The following is a 5572-nucleotide window of genomic DNA, read 5'->3' on the forward strand; positions in this document are numbered from 1 at the left end:
ATTTGACCTTTGACACAAGCATCGGTCGCAAATTATCAGAGCACCCACGCTAGATTCGCACAGTGGGGTACGAACTAATTAAGACAAAGAACCTTTACAATAAGTGGAACTCGTTAACTTTGTATAGGATACACAATAGGTTCACAATAGTTCTGCACTATAAATACTGTAGTTTCATCACTACAAACTGTAACTAGTACATAATAAAACAATGATCTTGTGCATTATAGCTAAGCAATAAATTGAATAAGAAAGTTAATTAACAAACAATTAATGAAATAAAGCAGAAGATACAAAACCTATAATCTTCATTACCAAGGCTATACCTACTAAATACAGAAACTATCACTGTATTATCCAAATACATATAACACTGCATATGTAATCATTTATATAAAGCTAATTCGTACATAAAATGAAGAAACAACATACCATAAAATGTACACGATCAGAATGTCAGGTGAGTGGTTCGAAAACAAATCCCGCTCGCTTACAGGACGCCACTGACCCAAGCCAATGCCCAAGCTAAAGATGTCACGCATAATCACGTGACAAGTGACGACACACGATGTCGCCCTCTAAAGTACCTTATGAAATCTCTAACACGTCCTTAATCGAGAGTATACTTATTACCCTGCCTGTAATGAACACTTTGAGGAACATGGTTTTAAATACAGGCCTATACAGTGTTAAAATGAATAAATAGCACAATGAAGACACAAGCATTTCTTTTATAAAAGTTTATTTACAATGACGGAGGACATACTTGAGTTGACATGGGAATGGGCGGCAAGCCAATATAAGCGCCGCCAGCTATCGAATGCTCGCTGCACTGAAGGCAAACATTTTGAAAGCGGAAGGGCACTCGTAATGGCCGTCTATAAAAGATTTTCAAAATGAGGCCTAAAAGTCATCTTTTCAGCTCAATATTATATTTTTGTCTTCCGCTTCTGTTTTGGGGTTTTGTTTTTTTTTTCTTTCGTTCTTTTTTTTTTTCTGCTTTCTGCTTTTTCCCTTGTTTTCCGTCTCACTTCGTTCCTTTTTTTCTTGAGCACTACCTCAAATTGGCGCATTGAGGCTTGTATAATATAACTTCGCCTTATAAGTCGAAGATTTGGATTGGATTGGACATTCATTTGTACATACATTATTCTCTGTTAACAATTTTACTTATCTGCCCATCCTCGAACGCTTACAAAACTTTAGGGGTTAGACAGTAGAACAAATTATAATTTATTCAGGAAACGAATATTTCGTCTTGTCCTCAATACTTCATCAGCGTAACTGATTACAAAAGTTGGCAAATACCAGATCCAATGTAAAACAATAAACAGTCGGCAATAAATAAAGGAGGGTGATTAAATGAGATAAACAATGTCCCCATGTCTCCAATATTGTTTATCTCATTTAATCACTCATATATTTCACTTTGCATAGGAAAGACAGAAATGATGGAAGGCGTGGTGGTGGTGGTATGTTATTAACTTCAAATAAATTCAAGTCACGACGGTTAGATCATCTGGAACACGAGGCGTGGAATTGTTATGGGCTGAAGTTAAGTTTAGTAAAAGCAAAATAGTCCTCATAGGAATTGTCTACACAGCACCAAATTGCGGTCGGTCGAGATAGTGTACTTAAAATTGCTCAGTAAGTTGAGGACACAATACCTACATATCCTCTTCATAACCTAATACTGGTGGGGATGTTAATCTTCTCAATATTATGGACACGTGATGGGACTGGATCAGCTCCCATGAACTCTATTGGTGAACTTTTTATAGACAGTTTATTATTTCAATGTAATGTGAAGCCAACGTGTAATAACAATATTCTAGATGTCATTTTATGCAATTCTAACGACCTTATTTCTGACATTGTTGTTGGTCATAATATATTTTCTTCTGATCATTTATCTCTCAAATTCACTTTTAATTTTCAAATAACTAATTATAAATTACATAAAAAATCCAATAAATTTTACAATTTTGAAGGTCTTTCTTTTATTTTGTTTTTATCATACTTGTTGTATACTTTCCTATTTCAAGAGAGACATAGCCAATTAAGGAGAGTTAAAAAAATGCAGAAATAAAAAAAACACATAAATAATGACTGGTTATGGTTCTAATTTCGGCATTCAAAGAAATAATATTATTTGTGTACTTAAAAAGATAGTAATTTATTCCTATTCTTTCAGCTTAAATTATAAGTCCACCACGTTGTTGTTGCTGCTGTTGTTATTGTGGCTGTAATTATAGCATTTTCATCTAAAACAAAGTAAATAAATCAATGAATAATCTCACAACTTACCTTATGTTATCACCTCCAATGCTCGGTGGTGAAATGACAAGATCACTAAAAAATAATATTAGCTGTGCCCTATAGGCTAATAATAATATGCGTGGTATGCGTCTCATGCTGTTACTATCTTATTACATATACTATTACTAAATACGGAAGTCATTTTATGTAAGTATGATAAGATTTCTCAGCGAGTTTTTTATATCATCATCTAGAGGATAGTATGCTGATCCTTTCTATATAAAATATGCCAGGATTAAATGTTTAATTATTATAGTATTGACTGTTAAAGTGTAGGCTGATTAGAAAACCAAGCCTGATTTGAACACAACTTACACAGGAAAGAAAGCCTTCTGACACCATTAAGCGATTTGCCTTTGTCTTTGAGATTGGGCTAAACAGTAAGCTAATAAACAGCAACTACTGCAAGCTGTTGGTTGCATATTGACTTACACATAAAGAAAGCATCATGGCTACCACTTGTAGTAGGTCTACTACAGCTCAAGATGAAGTTACAATGTTAAATGATGCTTCTACTGCAGTCACAGATGCCCATTTATTAGATTGTTGGATAAGATGGCCATTCAAGAACTTATTAACTTTGATACGATTGGTATGTTGCCGAACTTACGCGATGAGTTACTAGTATTGCTACCAAATTATGACCAAACAGCAATCGCAAATTATGGTTTCCAAATCGCAAATGAGCTTCGCGATTATGCTACGAAGCGTATATCAACCCTTCACAAAACCATGCCTACTGAAACAACAACATCCAAAAAGGATAATGAAATGAAAACTACAAGTGACAATATGACACTGGCAGTCTCTTCAACAAGAAATATACAATGCTTCTTGGATGCGTGTAAGCTGCAAACAAAACCCGACACGGCACCAGCTATCGAATGTAGCTTATGTAACCAGCTATACCATCGATCATGTATTGGAATGAAGGGTAAGAAACCTACTACATGGATGTGCTTGTCATGCCACCGCTTACCTATTGCTATTAAAGAGCTAACAAATAAAGTAAACGAATTGATGAACAATTTTTTAGACCAAGATATGCTATTATCTAATCAGGCAACGAAGATTAAAACGCTTGAAAACAAGAATGAGGAACTGACCAACAAATTAAACTTGATTAGGCCTACACACGATCCATCAGAACAGAATATGCACAACAATAATCATGAAATGGCAACAGTCATTGACAGACAGGAAACATATAAACAGAAAAATAGCAAGACAGCAGATAAACAAGATAGGCCTACCAATGTAGTGAAAAACAACAATGCAGTGAATAAACAACCACATTCACCATCCACCCTTCTGATAAGCGACTCTATGATCCGTGATATTAAAGAGAAAGGTCTAGAAAACACATCAGTCGAGTGTTTACGTGGTAAAAACATCAATGATATCAAGGCAAGATTGGATGTATTACCTATTCACAAATTCGCAACAATCGTAATCCACGGAAGCACTAACGATTGCACCTCTGAAGCCGATGAAAAAATAGCAGAAAGTAAATACGATGAAATCATATCCGATGTCCATAAATGCTCTCCAAACACGCTGATCGCTATATCGACAGTACTCCCACGCGCTGATCGCCCAGGTCACCAATTTTTTGTGGATAAATTAAATGTGAAACTTAGAACACTGGCCTCCACAAATGGATGCTTGTTAATCGACAACGATGAAAACTTTAAACTGCGGGACAATTCGCTAGACACATCAATGCTAGACAGATATGGCCTGCACCTATCGACCAATGGTACAAGGCGCCTGCTACACAATATTAATAAGCAACACACTATAATTCGCAAACAAGATCGCTCAAACAATCAACCGACACACAAAACATCAAGAAGGATGTTGAATCATGACAATTACAGACACCATGGCTTCAACTACAAGCACAGCTAGCACACAATTTGTCATTTCTGCGGCGAAAGTAACCATGTCAAAAAGAACTGTAGACATGGTCAACGGTGTACGGTAAGAATGACCCGGAAAAAATGGCCCCGGAAAAAATGGCCCCGGAAAAAAATGGCCCTGGAAAAAATGGCCCCGGTAAAAATGGCCCCATATGACAGGTAGGTAAAAGTGGCCCCAATAATCAAATTCTGAATTAAAACTGATTTTCTTGAGTCATTATATGCATTTTTTTTATCTTAATTAATTTAGTTTTTAAAAGGAATCTCCCCAATAATCAAATTCTGTATTAAAACTGATTTTCTTGAGTCAATATATTTATTTTTTTATCTTAAATAATTTAGTTTTCGGAATCTAACATCAAACAAATTGCCATTTACATTTTACTTTTTGCAAGAATTAATATTTAATGATAAAATATTCAAAGATAAATAAAAAGCCATGTCTTACACTTTTTATTTTTTTTCCATTTAAATGTTAAAAAATAGCAACAACATCATCAATAAATCAACATAAATCATGCATTTATTAATACTAAAATAATTTGAGAGAGGGCGGTAGACATTACTCTAAGGAGACGTTACGTTTACCTGCTCCGCAAAAAAAAAAAATCTTCAAATATCGTTTTACAATTGAAGTCTACTTCAGAAAATTGTATAAAGAAGATATATGTTTAAAGAAAATACAGGTAAAGCATTATTGGATTTATTGTGAATCATAAAACGGCATCTAACTTTCAAAATTATGATGACTACCTCTTCAAACGATGCGCCCAATGATAGTCATGTGACACCAGACGCGGGAGCTCAAGACCCTTCAAACAAGGTGAAACCGGTTTTTATGAAGGTAGATGAGGTAAATACCAAAGGTGATTCCTATGTCGAGCCACAGGAAATATATAAGGCTCTCATAAAAACAGTGAAAAATGAGCATATTACAGAAATACAACGTATCAAGAATCTATGGAGGCTATATATCGATTCACAACAAGGTAGGGTAAGCCTGATTACTACGGGAATAAATATCCGAGGTAGGAATATCCAGGTATACGACAAAAACCCTATCTACCTTATGATGCCGACGCAACCCGGATAATTGTAAAAGATCTACCACTTTCAGTAGCAGATAATGAAGTTAAAATAGCTCTGCTACGTTTTAATTGCAAGATTAAAGGCCCAATCCAACGGATGAAGCTTAGAGTAGATGGAGATCGGATAATATATGCCGAAACCCTAACTACGACTTTACCACGATCCTTAAGCATAAATAATTTCAAATCAAGAATCTTTCATAATGGTCAGGTTGACGAGAGAAGTAAATGCTCAAAGTGTTT

The 5572-nt window shown here is 35.2% G+C and overlaps 1 protein-coding gene across 1 annotated transcript in view; it reads right to left on the reverse strand.

The window, feature by feature from the left end:
* LOC117116372 (neuromedin-U receptor 2-like) overlaps nucleotides 1-524 on the reverse strand; it is a 10655-nt gene extending 10131 nt beyond the window's left edge. The window contains exon 1 of the mRNA XM_033260394.1: nucleotides 433-524. The gene's annotated coding sequence lies outside the window, so the exon portion shown is untranslated. The remainder of the gene's footprint in view (nucleotides 1-432) is intronic.
* Nucleotides 525-5572: the final 5048 nt, after the last annotated feature.

This window comes from Anneissia japonica, unplaced genomic scaffold, assembly GCF_011630105.1.
Source record: "Anneissia japonica isolate Jap-2015-1 unplaced genomic scaffold, ASM1163010v1 scaffold287769_len469884_cov163, whole genome shotgun sequence".
In the NCBI taxonomy this organism is placed as follows: Eukaryota; Metazoa; Echinodermata; class Crinoidea; order Comatulida; family Comatulidae; genus Anneissia; species Anneissia japonica.